The sequence below is a fragment of the Watersipora subatra genome, chromosome 10 (assembly GCF_963576615.1).
Source record: "Watersipora subatra chromosome 10, tzWatSuba1.1, whole genome shotgun sequence".
NCBI lineage: Eukaryota > Metazoa > Bryozoa > Gymnolaemata > Cheilostomatida > Watersiporidae > Watersipora > Watersipora subatra.
Genome location: NC_088717.1, coordinates 21,926,588 through 21,947,979, shown reverse-complemented (window position 1 = coordinate 21,947,979; position 21,392 = coordinate 21,926,588). Strand labels below are relative to the sequence as shown.

General features: G+C 34.8%; 1 pseudogene; it reads right to left on the bottom strand.

Moving 5' to 3' along the window:
• Positions 1 to 21,392, bottom strand: part of LOC137406874 (monocarboxylate transporter 12-like) — a 444,512-nt pseudogene that overhangs the window by 347,298 nt on the left and 75,822 nt on the right.

The window sequence follows — 21,392 nt, the reverse complement described above, 5'->3', positions numbered from 1 at the left end:
GTTCCAATCCAAGTCTTTTTTCCAACTCAAAGTCTTTAGGTTTTAACGTTAAAAACTTTGATTGCAACACCATAGAAACAATTAGTAAATGTATCAGGCTAATAGTTATTAGCTTAACACGGTCTTGATACTTTGATGTATACAAAAAAGTTTTTAAAAACTACGATGCTTTGAACGACTTGCTCCAAACACGATTGCAACATCTGGTTAAAAGTTATTCATTATTTTCGCAAAAGGTTTTTAAGATAAAAACTCGTAAAAAGTTCTGCCTGCTAAAAGAGTGTTTGAACACTAATATTGACAAGTTCAGCAGTGCAGAAAAGTTCAGGTCAGCAGACACTGTGGAAGCTATTGAACAGCTAGAAGATAATGAAATGATTACATATGAAAGCAACAATCAGAACGCAACTGACCGAGCAAATGATGTAAATATTTTTGAAAGAAAAGTTTAGATTTTTAGTTCTGCATGTCTTATAATTATGGTTTGCTTATGCCACTTGTTCTTGAATATATATTTGTAGCATTTGATAGACTACTATTATAAAATTATAAATTGAAAGATTTATGGCATATTGATTGATAGAAGTGAAGGGTTGAAAAATAAAGCACCAAATAAAGGTGTTCAAATAAAGGTTTTACGATATCTATATGATTATGAAGTTATAAATCACAAACGCACATGTAAGGTTTCCTCATGACTACTTAGTCTCAGTACTGAACTAGATTTACCTATAACAATACACTCTATTTATAACAATAGACTCTATCTATAACTGTAGACTCTACCTACCCTACAGGATGAAAATATTCGTTGGTTATAAAATTCGCGATTTCGCGAACAGTCAATTCGGCGAATTATTAAATTCCGTGAACTAATTAGTTCTATTTTTAATCACAAGGAAAAATAACTACTGCATCAAATTAAAAACTAGCGGCTAGGCTAGTTTTTAATATAAATACTAAACATAGTTGAGTTCTAAAACATTTTTTAAAATCATTGCCTGGGCTTTGAGCTAACACCATTGCCAATGCATCACATTTTATAACAAAATTATTCAAGGTTGTCACAAAATATGCAGAATGGCGTCATCGCAAAAATAGCCGCTAGGAAGAAGTCATTGAACTCACAACCCCTGGAATGGTAGAGGTCATTTGTGAGTACGGAAATCCCGCCGATGCCATTTTCACTTACCGTTTGAGTTAATTTAATTGTGTTTAATGTGAGAAAGAAATCTAATTTCAGATTTAGCAGCTATGGAAGATCCCGAATACACCGCTAAATCAAAGGAACAGACTACTGAGATTACTCGTAATATTTTATGTAAGAGAGAAAAGGGTGTAGGTGCACAGTGCTATTGCTATTCCATGAACTGCAAAAACCGCACGAATGGACTTTCAAAGGAAAGGGCATGACATTTGACAAGTGAGTCACTTCTACTACTAGTTATATTACTATTGCTAAAGTCTACGACTACTACTAGCTGTGCTACTACTAGTTAGTACTGCCACTAGTTAGTTCTACTACATTAGTCACTGGGTGAGTGAGAGTCGATCAGTGTCACTACTGAGTGTACGATGTTGACTGTATTTTGTCAGTGATTAGATAAATTTATAAGCTAGTGAGTGAAATGTTCTTCCTTCAGAACGAAGATTTTTTATTATTTAAACTTGGAAATTTTTTATATTAATATTTTGGAACTACAAATCATTAGGTTATTTCTAAATATTTATATTAGAAAAACATGTTTGTAGTGCCTATAATATTATTTATTGTTGTACCTGGATATAGCTAGCCGTAATGAGATAAGAGTAATTATACTATTGTTATTACTACTGTTGCTAACTAACTACTACAGTTTCATTTTAATTTTTAGATTTCCAAACAAAGCAACTGAGAACTCCCGCTATTTACTGTACAATGGTATCGCAACCGCAGAAGAGTGAACAAGCCTGATCCTTGGACACTTTTCTGCGACGAACATTTCAATGATCCATGTTTTGACAACAGGTTAAAACGTTCGACTGAAGCCATTTAAAGGTAATACTTTTCAATGTTGAATGATGCTTTCCAATGATTGAATTTAAAACCATATTGTCAAGCACAGTGCTGCAAGGATGTTCAACTTAAAGAAGTTTAACCAAGCTGTTATGACTACGTCAGATAAGTAAACAGATTCCAATCTACTTTTTATTGATTTATTCAATCGAGCTTTTAAGAGCTTGTAATCACTTGTATTTTCATTTATTTTATTAGTTGTGTTGTTGTATATTAAGGGTACAATGTTTATGTGAATAAGCCATTCATTTTTGTTGATTAATGTAATTGTTATAGTTGATGCTTTTGTTTAGGTGGTTGGAATAATAATCCTACTGTTACTCAGTTTAAGGCTACCTTTCGCAAACTTATCAGCAAATGTGGTGCAAAATCTGATGCTGGTAAGACAGGTAATGTTACTGCTCAAAACGAGATTCTCATCATACAGGCTACTCCAGAAGTTTATCAGTTTGTGGAACTCAATGATTTCAGATGTCAAACTTCTGTTATAGGTAACAGTATAGTCTATATAGCTGGCTGCATTGTGCAAAAGCTAACTAAAGTACTGTCGTGACATTGGCCGTCAGTCGCTGGTTATCACTAAGTCAAGTATCCAGTACCGACATCTCTATAATTTACTCGAGCTACAAAACAATGGAGACTTGATGCGTCCATCAGACGGTGTCATCAGGATCCTGCTAGTTGCAGATCAATACTTTTCTATTAATACAAAGCCAGATCCACTCCATTGTGTGGTGTATTTTATCGGTAGTGTAAGATCTAGTGATGTGTTATGCCTTGGGAAACACCTTACGGATACAGCAGATGGCATATCCAACCACTGCATCATTGATGAAAAACCTTATTCAGTCCTTTTATGATCTTTGACAGCATAGTTTTCCTAAAATACTACACTCAAACCGCAATGTGCATCTTTGTGGCATACAATACTAAAGTAGTACTTTTTATAGCCTGTCTTGACAAGCTGTTGTTTTTGCGTAGTTGTCCCCCCCCCCCCCCCCGTCGAGCGGCGAGCAACAACAGCTTGTCACAAGACGTACTGCACCTGATGCATCAGCTGCACTTATAAGGAGTTGTTCTCTTCCGTCTACGCGGCTGGGCCGCGATGTTATGTCGGTCGCTCCATTGGTAATCATAACGGATTTCACGCAAAAATTTCTGCAGAAAAAAACAAGATTACAACGTTTAACCAAAGACCAGTTTCTGTGATAAACTTTAGTAGAACTTAAGAATAAAATAAACTCAAAATAAAATCCATAAGAACAAATAAAACTGACTGATAGAAAATAGAAATAAAACTGACTGAGCGCACAAATAACGACATGTTTAGTCGCTGTTGTCGCCTAAGTTCTCAAATTCTAATAAAGTTTACTGGAGAGAGGGGTCGCCAGTTAAACGTTCTTGTTTTAATTTTTCTACATAAATTTTTGCGTGAAATCCGTTATGATTACCAATGGAGCGACCTGAATAACATCGCAGCCAAGCCGCGTAGACGGAAGAGAACAACTCCCTATAAGTGCAGCTGATGCATCAGGTGCAGTACGTCTTGTGACAAGCTGTTGTTGCTCGCCGCTCGACGGGGGGACAACTACGCAAAAACAACAGCTTGTCAAGACAGGCTATACTTTTTAAAGGCCAGTAACAATGTAATCACTGTAATATTCATCTGCAGCTGTTGTTGTGCTGTTATTCCTAATCTGATTTAGTTCTAAAAAACTCTGTTGACCCTTGGCTCAATATTCAGTGGTATACAAATGTCCTTTTACACAGTTTTTGTAACGTGTATGTTGACATTTAGTGATCTGATTACACTAACTCCTGTATTTCTATGTTTGCATTATTTTGATTATCCTCTATTACAACTGTTTTTAAATTTCGTTTAGTTGTTGCAGTAGTTCATTTCATCTTTTACAGATACTGTATTACACATATCATACATTCATAAGCTATCATCACTTAAATCTTGAAAACAGTTTCTGTTTTGGCAGCATACCTATTTGTTGTTTTTATCGAAATACTTCATGTGCTAAGTTTTTCTATATGCATTTATGCATATGTAATATAAATTTCAGTATATTGGAACAGTTGTTATTCGCCAGAGTGTATCATTTGCTGGGTTTATACATCTGTAATACAACAGTTTGCATGAAAAACATGGTCCACGAAAATCTATTTTACATATACAATGTACTTATCATTTGATATATCCAACTCCATATGTTATAAATAGGTTTTCTTTTATCAGAGCTCTCTAAACGTTGTGTAGGAGGAGTTTTCATTAATACCCAACTGAAAAATAACTATTCATTATGTACATTTCTGTCATTTTTCTCTGTTTGTTTACAAACAGAATTAGCATTAGATTAGCTCTCCAATATGGCGCATACGTTACGTATCACTATCAACGTAACAGTCACGTCATTGCCATTCCAGAGGTTTTAAGTTCAATGGCAGAAGTACTAAACGTAGCCGAGTTCCAAAACTTCATTAAAATCATCGCCGGGCTTCGAGTTTTATTGCCACTGCATCGAACTTTACAAAATTATTCAAGGTTTTTACAAGTTAATCGGCATGGCTTCATCATCGCAAAAAATCTCACCTAGTCTTTTTACACTGACATCAACTCCATCAATCTCTAATACCGAAGTTAAGGACAATCATGATTCTGATCTGGACATTATGGTATGTATTTGATTTGCAGTGCAGATACGTTTTTCCATATTAAACTGCATTAGTTAATTCTTTTGTTTAATAACTGATCGCTTTGATCAAATACTTCAGCTATTGTTTTTGTACTTCCTTAAAACTTATTAATATTTTTTCTTTTTTTGTGTTTACTGCAGATTGAGAATGAAACAACCTACTCCGATTACAAAAACTAGAGACAAGTAGTAATATTTATCAAGGCAGGAATATTGGCAGAGAAGCAACCAGTCAACCTAGACACCTTCATCGACAACAACTCCTTAATATCACCGCATGCAAACATGATTAAATTTTTTTTTCATGTATAGATATAGTATAATTTATTGCAAACTTCAGTGTACAAATAAAATATTTCAAAAACAAATAAAATTTTACAAACGATGAATGGAGTAAATATAAACACTTTAGTCCATATGGCGGTTGTCTAGCAATAAAATTAAACTGGTACTCTTGATAAGTGAATACTAGCGTGTAATGGTGCTCTCTGACTAGTTATTTTGATAATAGCAGCTCTGTCGCTGTCACTGTCTTGGGTAGATGTTAAAGGCGATTCACTCGCTAATACATGACTGGTAAGAATGTTATCATCAGAACTTTCCTCGTGGCTTACTATTGCAAAGTTCCGCCGGTTGGCCAAAGATTTGTGCTTGTAAAGGTGTTTTTGTTCTTTTTAAAAAACAGATATATTCTCCTCCATAGCAGCTGTGGTTACTTCTACCTCATTTTCAAGATCTCCCTGAATGATTGGTGATCTTCTAAGAATGAAATCTACCACCCTTGCAGTCATTGTGCTTCCGTGTATGATGAAATATCCCTCTCTCACACTAAAACAAATAACGAAGTGGTAGGGATGGAAAAAATAAATATTGCGTTTTACCGAAGAACCGAAGTAAGATTCAACTAAGTTCGTAAATGGTTTTGAAAAAAAAACTCATTACTTACCACAAATTGTTGGTTCATCAAAGGCCTCAAAATCGATGAATACTCGTGAAAACATCAGAACGCAGCAAAAAACTTATAGCTAAGCACGATCGACTCGTAGTTGTAAGCTAAGCAGAAACCGAAATGCGCAACGAGCGCATGAGTAGGGTTAACTCTATTGTTATCCGCAATAAAGTTAACTATTCCTAAAGAGTGACAGTTTTCAGCCACGAATAAATTAATCCGCGAATATGCAAGAAATTTCAATTTTTGCAAAATAAAACTTCGCGAATAAATTCATCTTGTGAGGTATAACAATATACTCTGCCTATAACAATAGACTACCTATAACAATAGACTCCACCTATAACAATAGACTCTACCTATAGCAATAGACTATACCTATAACAATAGACTCTACCTAAAACAGTAGACTCTACCTATAACCATAGACTCTACCTATAACAGTAGACTTTACCTATAACAACAGACTCTACCCCAGTGGTTCTTAACCAGTGGAGAATTCCCCGAATTTCAGTCTTTGCTTTCAGTTATGAAACTGCAATGCTTTGAGAAACTTTTCAAGTCAAATCCTAAAATCACTCTGGCTAGAGAGTTAAATAAGGACCTAGATTTTAAGTCATATGCTACAATATTTTCATTTGATGGCAATCATCACCAGAAGTTTGATCATGGTTTCTATAACAGTGGAAGAGTGATCAATCAACCACAAAAATCAATAAGCTTCCTGTAATATTCACCTCTATACTCCAGTTCAGTGGTTCTTAACCTTTTTTGTCCCATTCCCCTTTTTCCACACCTAAACACATTACACCATAGATGCATGTGTGGAACATTAGAAATACCCTGCCTCTCCCAACTCCTTCAATTAATGCACAGTAACTAGATAGTGAACTTTATTTACATACATAACTTATATACATGTATATATATATACATCTATATATGCATTTATTGCAGTCATATTTACATGGAATATTAAAAATGAATATATACTGAAACTCAATATATCTATCAATGTAAGACAGTCAGCAGACTAGTGCGATTTCTGTGTTTGTTTGGAGCTGACCAGAATTTTGATGTTAAGAGTTGTTGTGGATAGGGCACACCATAGGTCAGCTTCTACTTCCAGACAGTTTTTAGATTTGCTCTTTATGGTTAGCATTGCTGAAAATGCTGACTCGCAAAGATATTTGGCTGCAAACGGTATGAGCATCTTGAAAGCAGCCAGGCTTATGTTGAGATACAATATTTGGACCTGAACTCAAAAGTGCTCTATTGATAGCTTCTTGAAGTCGTCTTTTAATGCGGAGTTGTTTGTCAGCTCCAAAAACTCCTCCTGAAACTGTTCCGGAGTCTTGTGGACATTGTGCCTAAATGGGTCTTGGGTCAGGCTCATCAATTGCTCTGTCCTAGGATCTATTTTTGGAAAATATCTCTCAAACTCTGCTATCAAGCTGTTTAAGTTATGCTTTATGTCGGTTAGCAAAGAAGCAGAAGGAGCTTTCTTGTCAACTAATGAATGCAGAACTGGAAATGAAACTCTTACATTCCCAATAGCCAGTCTTTTCACCCAGAATTTGAGCTTGTCCTTGAATGCATTGAAACTATCACTTACATTCAACAGATTTCCGTCTCTACCTTGCATCTTTGTGTTCACTTCATTGATTGAACCAAATATGTCAGCCAGGTAAGCAAGACACCGATGGAAGCCTTCCACCTGTATTGAAGCCAGTAGTTTGGGTTTGTTATGAGTTTTCAAGAACTCATTGACCTCTGCTCGTAGATTGAAGAAACGCAGAAGCATGTTACCCTTTGATAACCATTGAACTTTGGTGTGGAACCATAGTGACGAGTGCACAGCATTCATATCTTTGCATAACTTGTGGATGAGACGTTTTTGCAAGGCAGAGCCTTTGTTAAAGTTTACTACTTTAATCACTGAAGAAAGGTGTTCTTGCAATTCTTTGGGAAGAGTTATTGCAATGGGTACTCACCACTACATGATTCTTTTCTTATACCAACTGTGCAATTCCAGCATGACAGCCAAGCATGGCTGGAGCACCATCAGTGCAAACTCCAATTAGTTTGCCCAGTCCAGATGTTCTTTGCTGAAGAAGTTGGAAACCAGGTTCATAACATCAGCAGCTGTGGTGGTCTCTGTTAGAGGACTGCAGAACAGAAATTATTCCTCAACTGTCTCTCTGTGTACATAGCGTGCAAACACCACCAGCTGTGAAATGCTAGCAACATCAGTGGACTCATCAAGTTGAATGGCGAAATGGGAGATGACTTGATCTTTTCAATTACTTGCCTCTTTATTTCCGCAGACATATCATCGATCCTCGATTTCACTGTGCTGTCTGAGAAGGATAAATCAGCTATCTTTTGAGCGGCTGACTCCGAGAATAATCTTAGTACACTCCAGCAGACAAGGTTTAACTAATGTTTCACCAATGGTAGGTGGCTTCTTATCTCTGGCGATATGGTAAGACAGAGCATAGGATACCTCGGTAGTGGCCTGTGCCTGGACATGAAAGCTGCCAGTAGAATCCAGTTTTGCCCGCTTGAGTTCTCTCTCTTTAGCTTCAAAGAACGGCTTTAATTTATCCATGTGTTCTGCATGTTTATTTCTTAAGTGTTGTGGTACTATTGTGTAGTATTGTTGTAGTATTGTGGTACTTCGATGCCGCTTTTAATCATACAAGTGAATCCATAGTTAAGGTAAGAATCATCATATGTTCGTCTTTTTGTCTTTGACATTTCTAACACCTACAATATAGGATATGCAATCAAAATATTTGAATACGTTCAATATCTACATGAGCAAAACGTCATACATATGTTAGGCTACAGAGCAAATTGTCAAAATGTTATACGTTTATGCAAACCAACTCAGTAGCTGAACAATTAATATTGCAGGTATATATATGCATGTAGTGTAGCAATCCTTACCTTTTCCGCAGTTTTAGATCTTGGCTTTGTTGAAATGACCGAAATTCATTCACTTCTCGCTGCCCTTTATATAAAAAAATTGGTGCCACGCAAATCCCCTTTGGCAAACTGTCAAATTCCCCCCTAAAATCCCAAAATTCTCCCTTGGGGGATTCCTCCCTGGTTAAGAACCACTGCAGTCTAGTTTATTGAAAAAGCCCTGCTATGAATAAAATATAAATCTTTACTTTACAGATTTACTCATCTTTAAAAATATCAACACAACCCCAATGCTTCTTACCTGGTTGTCTCAAGTATGACAGTTTATAATATTTGAACTACTCTCTAATCAACTGTTCGTACAATAACTTATTGTTATATCTGTATTCAGCAATCTTTGTTAGTATAATAATTGTTATAGCACAACTTACAAATGTATTCAGCAATGTTTAAAATATTGTATTAGTAGTAATCGTCAGTAATAAAATAGATTTGATAATCTTTTGATGTCTAGTAGACAAGCTTCAACACAAATAAGTTACCACTATTTAATCTTCTTAGAAGCAAACCTGATGGTGGTTCTTTACGAAATGAAAGTACATTCATTGGCTGATGAAGTTCTTTTTGATTGTTATCGGCTAGAGAAGATCAGTTTGAAATTCAGCCAACTGTTTGTCAACATTCTTATATAAGATTGTTCTGAATTACCAGCTGATCAAGTTTCACCAAAATCTAATGTAGTCGCAACTTAAAACAATAAAATGGTGGACTTTGTTGAACAATGATGCCCAAAACATGAAACATCAAAATTCATTAGGTAAGAGTAAGGAACGTGCAGCTGGTAAATTTTACTAGTGTAGCAGGCTAAAATACTGTTTTTTGTTAAATATTTGATCTGCAAAAAGTATCTGAAGTTTCAGATTTTTTAAGAAAAGATCGGCCGATACCGATTCAGACACTTAATACCCATATCGGCAGTGATACTGATACCAAAATCAGTGCAACTCTACATCTAACTCACCTCGATAAGTATCATCATCATCATCACCGTCATCATCATCCTAAAAATAGAAAGGATCATCATATGCCTGCAAACATATGATTATACTTACGACATGTTCATTTCATAAACATTTCACAATTGTAAATGTTCACCAGCTTTTGTTGCTAAAACCAAAGTTTAGTTATATTGATGTTAATGTTTGTGGAATATACCACAAAAATTTACTATCGACCCATTAAACAAAGCTAACCACTACGATGATTTAAAGTAATGCTCTATAACGTTTAGGTCATCATAATTCACATTTTAGTTACATTTGTCAGCAAGTGATTACCTATTCAATGACCAACTGCTGCCATATTCAGTCAATATGGTCAGGATAACAGTCAATGCTAAATGAAGGTGAAATATTAGAGTTCCTAGACTGTGATTTAACAAATATAAAGTAATGATGCCAGGTTGTAATAACTAATTTTAATGATTTAAATTAATTAATTTAAATTTTAAAACTTTGATTTAAATTAAATTAAAATGAGCATACTGTGCAGCATCTTAGAATTGACACCCATCACAACTGACAAAGAGTGGATGATTCTAAATTTCTATTTTCATCGCATGAGACATTAAAAATACTAAAGGAGATACGAAATGGGACACAATACGAAATTGACTGTTTGTTCTGTATGTTATGTTTGTCATAATATGTTGCATATGATGTTTCTTTATTAATTCCAAAAGTTTGATAAAAACCATATGATAATGCATGTAATATAAAGCCATATGATAGTGCATGCAATGTAAAACCTTATGATAGTGCATGTAATGCATAACCATCTGATAATGCATGTAATGTATAACCATGTGATAGTGCATATAATGTATAACCATATGATAATGCATGTAATATATAACCATATGATAGTGCATGTAATATAAAACCATATGATAGTGCATGTAATATAAAACCATATGATAGTGCATGTAATGTATAACCATATATGATAATGCATGTAATAAATAACCATATGATAGTGCATGTAATGTAAAACCATATGATAGTGCATGTAATGTATAACCATATGATAGTGCATGTAACGTATAACCATATGATAATGCATGTAATATAAAGCCATATGATAGTGCATGCAATGTAAAACCTTATGATAGTGCATGTAATGCATAACCATCTGATAATGCATGTAATGTATAACCATGTGATAGTGCATATAATGTATAACCATATGATAATGCATGTAATATATAACCATATGATAGTGCATGTAATATAAAACCATATGATAGTGCATGTAATATAAAACCATATGATAGTGCATGTAATGTATAACCATATATGATAGTGCATGTCATATGTAACCATATGATAGTGCATGTAATGTATAACCATATGATAGTGCATGTAATGTATAACCATATGATAGTGCATGTAACGTATAACCATATGATAATGCATGTAATATAAAACCCTATGATAATGCATGTAATATAAAACCCTATGATAATGCATGTAATATAAAACCCTATGATAATGCATGTAATGTAAAACCATATGATAGTGCATGTAATGTATAACCATATGACAATGCATGTAATGTAAAACTGCACTCACTTTCAAACATTTGCAAAAGCAAACCAATATAGCTCAGATTCACGGACAGTGACACAAGGGCAACCTAATTGCTGCAAGTCTGATATACTAAATGCTGTTTTTGTAGGATTTGTTTTGGAAATGAATATTAGGCTCACTTGAAGGTTGACTGACAGAATTTTCAAATATTTCAATGTGAACTTCTGTAATCATGATACTCCATTGTGTAGTAATTATTTAACATGTATGAAGACAGTAAAGCTAGAAACACACACAAAATCATTTTCATAGACAGAAACAATGGAAATGATCACTGGAAGCCCAATGTATCAAACGCAGGCCTGCAAACTGAATTTGTCCAGCATGGTAATTATAATTGACCGCAATAACATACCATAAGTCCATTAGCCTGTTGTATATACTGTGCCCCTAGTATTATACATTAAATACCGCAATGTATTGCTAGTAACACATCGAGTAGTAGTCAGCTTCATTTCAATATTTATACTAGTACCCAAGCAGTCTAGTGTGCTGTGAGAGATCATGAGGTGTGGTGATAAAGTACAAGGAATAAGCATTTGCACAGTTATTCTGGAATACTAGAGACCATGTGATTGGTGCAGGAGTTAGTGTCTCCGGCTAGTAAGATGAATGTTATGAATTCGAATCCTGTAGGAAGCGATATTTTATCCCAACCTCTAACTGTGTCTTCTTACAGATAGAAGAACTGGTTCCTATTATAATAAACACTAGCACAGCAGCCGTCAGAACTACTGTAGTTGGTGTTCAGATATCCATGAGAAATAGCATAAGGAAAACAGATAATGAGAACTGGGGAAATAAGATATCAAACAAGGAACAAGGCTGGAGTTGAAGTACATGTTTACGGAGGTAGCTAGAGAACTTGTGTGAAGAAATTGCTATTAGTATTTTCTTTTCTAAAGTAAATGTAGCCTACCTTTGCTAAATAAGAAAATACAGGTTACTTACCACTTTATTTATCTGATTTTAAGGGAATATACTTGTTAAGTTGTTGGTAGGTTCTGTTGAGTTCACTTGACTATATGCGGTACTTTTACAAGCTTGTACTGAACTTTGTAGCAGTTGGACTCTTAGCTAGTAGCTATATTATTTATTTGACCCCCAGCCAGTTAATTTTGATACCAAAAATGAATTATGAATTATGATGTAAAAATAGCCGATGTTTGAACGCAAGACAACAGCACTTCTGTTGGCCCTAATTCGTATATGTTTTCTCCTATCTAGTCAACACACTATGTTGTTATGGTTACCCAATATGGCAAATATTTATAATACGAAGTATTATTACAATTTATACATCATACATTAACTTTCTACCTGTGGTCATTGAATTACACCAATCGGCATGTACGTATATCTTGCGAATAAAGAAGAAAATTTGTAAGAAGAAAGTATTTCTTCCCTCTCACAAACCGGAAAGTTAAAAAAGTGTCCATATAAATTAGCTATTATTGTAAGTCATCTGTTTAAACCTAATCAAATTGAAAATAAAACCTGCTTAAATTATGGAACATCCAGCTTGTACGCGCAACACGTAGAGTGTGCTAGCTAGAAGTTCTCATTTCACATAATTATGAATTTTAAAAAGTTAATTATAAAAATTAGCTAATCTCGTAAGTCTTCACCTTAAACCTTGTTAATGTATGCTTTGCTTTTATGGATGAGGAATTTGAAGGGACAGTTTATACTGTAATATAAGTATGTACATGTAGCATAGCGGGTGTTTCTGGCCGTATTTATTTTTTCGTGATATCGTCCTAACAAAGAGTTGTTATTATAACGAAGGATGTGGACAAAGATATTTGAAAACTTGCAGATGGAAGTGAAATTTTTCGTCTGACATCCTGTGCAAAAATTTATTCAATTGGTTTACGATGTTGTCTAGAAACTGTTTTTGTAAACAAAGCCATGGGAATGCCGGAATACCGGCCATTAGGGTTCAAAGGGTTAAGGATAAAGGTTTTGTAAAAAAACTATTGCTAGTCAAGTTGTACAAAATGCACAATGATGTTGTCAAAATATACTTTGTTTGAAAAATATGGAAATGTTTTATCATACTAGCAAATAGATTCCTTAGAAAACAAACATAAATGTTTTGTGCTCATAAAACAAAATAAATTTATGTTACTCTTTATAGTCACAAGTATACTCTTTGAGAATAAACTGAGAGCAGGATCTTTTACTAGTAAAACTAGAAAACCTAAAAAGGCTATAATAGGGATTATGATATTAACACAATAGCACTTTATTCATCTGTACCTGAAAAGGGTTGGTAGCTTCACTTGTAGAATCAACAGTCAATAACTGTGCAGCATCCTCAGACAAACTGACAGTGGACTGTTGCTCTCCACATGTCTCTCTGGAACTTGCCGCATGAGTAGACCCAGTCTGAAACATGATCATAGTCCTTCAGCATAACTCATTGGTAGAGTTTAGCTACCCTAAAAGGTTTTCCTTCCGCAATATTCTAAAGAGATGTACTCATGTAGTTCAGAATAGGCTTGAAGACTTATAAACTGTCACACTCGCTATATGTCAAATAATGCCTGCAATCTTTAAATTTGTTCACCTGCTGAATGACTGCTGCAAGGCAGCAGTCATCGATAAGTAATCAGTCAGTAAATAACCATAAGATGGTTCTAAATATTCTGTTGCTGACATTAACCAGAGTCATCACAGAACAGTGACCAATCATCTATTAACCAGAGTCATTACAGAACAGTGACCAATCATCTATTAACCAGAGTCGTCACAGAACAGTGACCAATCATCTATTAAACAGAGTTGTCACAGAACAGTAACCAATCATCTATTAACCAGAGTAGTCACAGAACAGAAACCAATTATCTAAATATTTTGTTACTGACATTAAAGATGTGGTTGCGTCAAAAAGGTCAATTTAATGAAATTAAGACCAACAAAGGGCTAAAACATCAGATACAATTTGATGTCATTTTATCTTTGTAGACCAATCCTGTCCAGAGATATATGCGTTTGAATGAGGCCATCTTTTAAAAAGCCCACATTCCAGCGGGTGCTTCATTCGTGACGGAACTAGTGATACATCTGAAAAGAGTCCATGAGCGATAAATATAAGGTCGCTTCATTAGCCAATCATCAGCACACAATTTTTATATAGGTCGTAATAAATGTTATCACACGTAAAACGCGTTGTCTGTGATCTCAAATTTAGGGATTTTACTCTATTATTAAATTGCATGGACATCGATATTTACTAAATTAATTAACATCGTTACTTTAATGAATTACTAGATCGACACATTTTATTGAGGAACAACAGAATTGCAAAAATTGCTGTGAAGTTACTGCGAAGGTGACTCCAAGTTTTCTCGGAATCAGGTGGTTAAAGTGCTACGGAGGAAGATAGGAGAATGGAGGTAAATTTATCTTTTACTTTGAGTCTCCTATAGATATACTATTGAGTTGACATTCAGATTATATTTCCCTGTTTGAGGTTATAATGTAATTTCCTGCGCTTGTGATATAGGTATGTACAGTGAGTTCTTGGCGGCTTCTTTTTAATCCATAGCATCTAGCAGTACAATGGCTTAGATTAATGAGTATACTAAAAGTAATATTTTTAGTACTCATTAATACATGTACCAATTAATAAAATTATAACTTTTTGCTATCACCAATCATCGTTTTATAATTTTTTATCATTTCAACTAGCTATATTTGCTTCAAATTTTCTTTGGCAGTTTTATCTAGTAATTTAGATTTATGATTTGACTTTAGATTTTCACTTGTCACTTGTAGAAAGTGAAGAAAATCGATCGATCAATGCAAATCTTTAAATTCTAAAATCAAAGCTTCGAATCGTTGGCTTGGCGTACTTATGCTTTTGTTAAACATTTATTCATTTTTAAAATTACACTCGCAATCTATCTGAATCCCAATTTGAAAGCTTTCAGTAGATATACGTGTTAGAATGACATATCTATGGATGACATATATTTATTGCATTTGTTTTATTGATTACAGGATGTTTATGTGGTTCCACCAACCTAACCAGCTTTGCCAGTGTGGAAACTGCCATAACTGCCATAAATGGAAAGAGAGACTTAAATGTGTGCTGCATAAACCATGTTTTGCTTGAGTTTGCTGCAGTAGATGAATTTGTCTTATTGTATGAGTTGAAACCATGTGAGTGGCCATGACTTGGATTATGGATAGATATTTTTAAATAAAATCTTTATGCCGAGATGAAAAGTTCTTTGCTCGTAAAAATTATATAATAAAATAATATTGTTGAAGATAATGCAAAACATGATTTGCAAAACATTGGATATATCATAGCCCTGTTGACACCTGTGCTGAAATATTTTTTGATAGATGGATTTATGGAATGCAATCAGAGCTGCATGGACTGGCCCTTTTGCATAGCTCGAACATTTGTTTAGTACTTGAATCAACAGATCAAATGTGACCAGTGAATTTTTTTCTACAAATTGATACCAATAATGACTCGAGAACGTTGACAGTCGACTGTACAATGTACATGACTTTTAGGGATGTAGTTTGTTTCGCCACATATTCTTTTCAAAGACGCAGCTTGCTTACTTTACTTACTGTAGGAAGATACTAGTTTTTGGTGTGGGCAATGATATACAGCCCCATCCCCAGGATAGGCAGCGGGCATAATGTGGGCGGGCCTTTTGGGAGCTGTATATCATTAGTGTGGGTATTGACGGAACTGTGCCGATACAAAGAACTTATTCTACATAGTTTACTTGACAGAATTACTGTAGACCGGTAGAATTGGTAGTCGGTACTAAAACGTTTACACAATATTTAGAAGAAGCTAATATGATAAGTTTTTAATTTTCCTTGCTTGAGGCCTTTAAGACATTGGTAATAATGTATCTGTAGCTGGATTTAAAAATTTATTCTAGCCAACACGAGCAAACACAAGATAAATTATTTGCCAATAGAGCCGCGTAGGACTAGACTTTCATCGCAATAGCCGATGTAAATACGAGAGATAGACAGGTTGTATCACGCGTTATATCATTTTGGGCAAGTCTGGGCATGCTTTTTAGCTCGAGCGTTTTTACAGCGATCGAATTTTTTCGATTTTAATTTTCAAATATCTTGACAATGAGATCGCCTAACACAAAAAACAACATATCAACTGACAGACAAAGAAAAATATTTTTTTTAAAAATCAACTCAAATTTGACGCAACCACTTCTTTAACCAGAGTGGTTACAGAACAGTAAATAATCATCTATTAACCAGAGTTGTCACAGAACAGTAACCAATCATCTATTAACCAGCGTTGTCACAGGACAGTAACTATTCATCTATTAACCAGAGTTGTCACAGAGCAGTAACCAATCATCTATTAACCAGAGTTGTCACAGAACAGTAATTAATCCTCTATTAACCAGAGTTGTCACAGAACAGTAACCAATCATCTATTAACCACAGTTGTCACAGAACAGTAACTAATCATCTATTAACCAGAGTTGTCACAGAACAGTAACCAATCATCTATAAACCAGAGTTGTCACAGGACAGTAACTATTCATCTATTAACCCGAGTTGTCACAGAGCAGTAACCAATCATCTATTAACCAGAGTTGTCACAGAACAGTAATTAATCATCTATTAACCAGAGTTGTCACAGAACAGTAACCAATCATCTATTAACCACAGTTGTCACAGAACAGTAACTAATCATCTATTAACCAGAGTTGTAACAGAACAGTGATCAATCATCTATTAACCAGAGTTGTCACAGAACAGTAACTATTCATCTATTAACCAGAGTTGTAACAGAATAGTAACCAATCATCTATTAACTAGAGTTGTCACAGAACAGTAACTATTCATCTATTAACCAGAGTTGTAACAGAATAGTAACCAATCATCTATTAACCAGAGCTGTCACAGAACAGTAATTAATCATCTATCAAACAGAGTTGTTACAGAACAGTAACCAATCATCTATTAACCAGAGTTGTCATAGAACAGTAACCAATCATCTACTAACCAGAGTTGTCACAGAACAGTAATTAATCATCTATTAACTAGAGTTGTCACAGAACAGTAATTAATCATCTATTAACCAGAGTTGTCACAGAACAGTAACTATTCATCTATTAACCAGAGTTGTAACAGAATAGTAACCAATCATCTATTAACTAGAGCTGTCACAGAACAGTAACCAATCATCTATTAGTTTGAGTTGTTACAGAACAGTAACCAATCATCTATTAACCAGAGCTGTCACAGAACAGTAACCAATCATCTATCAAACAGAGTTGTTACAGAACAGTAACCAATCATCTACTAACCTGAGTTGTTACAGAACAGTAACCAATCAAATCGGTTGCCCTATTTAAGGTTCTATAACATTCCCTGCACAAACCTTAGACAAGTCCAAGTAACAAAACTTCAAAGAAAATAGCTATCATAGAATGTGGTACATCGCATGTATCTGTTCAGTCTTATACGTATACATTAACTTGGAGTTATATTCTATATGCAGCCTAGGAAGGCCGTATGACTAACATAGTAATCTCTCTATCAATGACCTGACAAATAACAAGTAATAAAAACAACAAATAGACAAATAACAAAAATCTGAATCCTCAATAAACCAAACCAATTACTTTTTTCTGTTCTTAAAAGCTTCTAAAAATATTATTAATTAGGAACCCATCACCCATAGATAAGCACTCACTTTGCGGGTCCTCTGCGGAAGTAGTTTAGACAAATTCCTTCTGAATTTAGCAAATTTTGATAGCTGACTGTCACTTCTAGAGGAGTTGCTGGCTGGCTGCTTTCCAGACATCACTGTATAGAATCATGGAAACAGAATGAACTGGCCTAATATATATTCATAGTTCATTCAGCATTATTTACAGGTGAATTCAAGGCATGTTGAAGCTTTCCTCTTACAATGTTCTTTTCTGTTGCATCAATTTTAGCTAGAGTTTCTTTAGGTATCACTTTACGGATGACAACTTGTTACTCGAGTACTTCAACTCGGCTAAATAAAGCAGAGTAGTGAGGATTCATACTATCATATTTACTGTACTATATTTATTCTGTGAGAGTTCAGATGTGTTCAGCATACTATTCTGATGATATCTGTATTAAGTCCTGAAAATCAGTGTTTGTTCAGCGAACTATTGCGTTGCTTGCATCTCATTGGCTAATTCTGTTAGTGAAATGAGCATTATTCCTGCTTGTAATTTTTGCTAAGCTGATCAAATTAAGAAAGTGTTATTAAAAGTATTCTCTGATGCACAGCATCATCAGCCAACATAAGATCAGCATTGGTATTATTAGACAATAGAGTGCAAGTATTATAGTATAAGAAGAAAGCATCATCACGCGCGATCAGTTTACACGCGATCAGCTGACGCGCGATCAGCTCATGCGCGATCAGCTCACGTGCGATCAGCACAGACGCAATTAACTAACGCGCAATTAACTCACACACAATTAATTCACGCGCGATTAATTCACGCGCGATTAACTCGTCCGCGATTAACTCGTCCGCGATTAACTCGTCCACGATTAACTCATCCACGATTAACTCACGCGCGATTAACTGACGCGCGATTAACTCGTCCGCGATTAATTTGCCTGTGATTAACTAGCGCACAATTAGTTCACGCGATTAGCTCACGCCTGATTAACTCATGCGCGATTAACTCACCCACGATTAACTCGTGCGCGATTAGCTCATGCGCGATCAGCTCCAGCACGATCAACTCACGAGCGATCAGCTCACGCACCATCGGTTTATGCGCGTTAAGCTCATGCACAAATAGTTTACACGAGATAAGTTCACACGCTATCAGCTCACGCGCTATCAGCTCATGTGTATTTACTGCGCATCGATGTGATAGTAATTTCTATGTATCAAACAAAAACTAAATGAATCAATATAAAAATAAATGAACAAACAAAACACTAGCAAGTGTTTCTAACCCCTGCCTATTATGAAATATGTAGTAGTAGATTTTGAGTGATGTCGCTTTCAAACCATTTTTCTTCTACGTTTTTATGGAGAATGCTTGAGAGTGACCAGAGTTAAAGTACGATTCAGAGTGTTATGAGAGAAGCAAACTCTTTTGTAGCCATCCACCAGACAGTTGCCTGTGGATGAGGTGGGTGATGCTACTCTTTAGTTTATATGAGAGTGCAATGCAATCAGCATTGAACTAAAAAGCTCCTATTTTATTTGCATATAAATTTTAACATGTTCAAAGTTAAACTTCCTCTGTCTATATACATAAATTTCAGTGTTTGTTTGTATCATCTGTTTGTGTGCAATAATAGCGATAAAGTTTTAGAAATTAAAAGTCTACTTTACACTAGATTTGAACTCTGAACCTTCAGTTCGGCCAACTGGCATTTATCCAATACACTATGCTGTTCAATTGACTATACAGTGAAATAAATTTTGAACATACTTATGACACATACCAATCTTTCATGGTTTCACGCTTAACAGTTCAGCTAGCTTTATGCATGAAGCTTTACCAGAAAAAATGCGTGCTCATGCGTTAATAAAATTCTTAAACTCACTTGGCCTACAAAACTATTGTTATCAGTTTAGAGCTGTAATAGTCACTGCAGCTAGTAGAATATGAATTACACAGAAATAAACACAGTGCATAGAAATGAACACAGTACAGAAAAATAAACACAGTACAAAGAAATTTTACACAGTTTGCAGAAATAAACAAACAACTTCAGTTAAAAGTTAGAGTGGTAAATGCTGTATACGCGGATTAAAAGTTAAACTTCTGTGTAGAAACTTTTTTATTACTCGTGCCACACAGGAAATTCAACTAGTAAAGTACATTATCAACACTTTACATACTTTTCACCTTCAAACTAGGTACAAATCTTTAAACATTTCAATAAACTTGAGAGCTGAGTATGCAAATACTCAGGAATACTGAACACCAAGAACAGATAACTAAGAGTACACCTATTTATATGATCAAAAATTATTAGTCCATTTTGAATATTTAAACAACACCTAGGCATAAATGTCCCTATCAAACTGTGTATGAAATCTTAAAAATTTTAAGAAAGGTAAAAGTTTTTATGGTTTTACAGTGAGTTTCAGAAAATGAATATAGCAGTGCTACAAAAGCTTCTTAGCTTTTTATATTCATGTTTAAATCAGTTTAAAAGCTGTAACCCACAGATTTTCATATTTATTGTATGAACAGGATTACTACTAACTGTAAGAACAACTCTTGTTATTCAAGCAGGGCACCACATTAATAAGTTTGTGGGTTACTCAAGGTCTAGTGTTTGGTGCACCACTGAGTTGTCTAGCTAACAAACGTAATTAAGTAGGCCCTGGGGTATTGGGTACCAGTTCTCCAATGATGGTTCCTGTCTTTTTGTGTTATAGTATACAAGTTCCTTTTATAAACTTAAGTAGATTCCTGATTTATGATATGGAAAGGGCGGGTCTATTTAGCAAATAGTCCACAGCTTGTAGAAGAAAAAAGTAGAGAAGTTGCTTGCGTAAGGAAACAAAAAAGTTACACATGACTGTATCAACAGGAGTATAGACTATAGCTTAGTAGTAACTCCCTTTTGGTGAGGATACTTTGATACTAGTTGTTTAGAGCCAAAATAATGATTTTTTAGTTAAAGATTTTGTGCGTAATGAAATAATTAGAAGTGATGAAGTTTGTTTGTTGAAACATAGAAAACTCAAGCACGGCATTTTTATAGCCATCCACAAAAGAGTTGCGTGTGAATTAGGTGAGCTTTCTTACTCTTTAGTTTTGCAAAAGAACGTTGTGCATCCAACTGTTAGCTACAACACTTCTATTTTATGCAGATACAAAGTTGATCTCATTTCAAATTTTTGCAACCTCGAGCGCCATGCCACACAATTATTGTAACTTAATAAAAGACAAATCATGAATAGTTAGAGAGAGGCATCGTAGTATTTTTATCGACGTGAAGTCAAAAAAATTCAACATCTTCTCTACACAATACTTGATCAAAATCACATCATTTTTACTGTCAAACTGGGTACAAAACCCTAATAATCTCAATTAATGTATAAGCTGAGTTATGTTTGTATG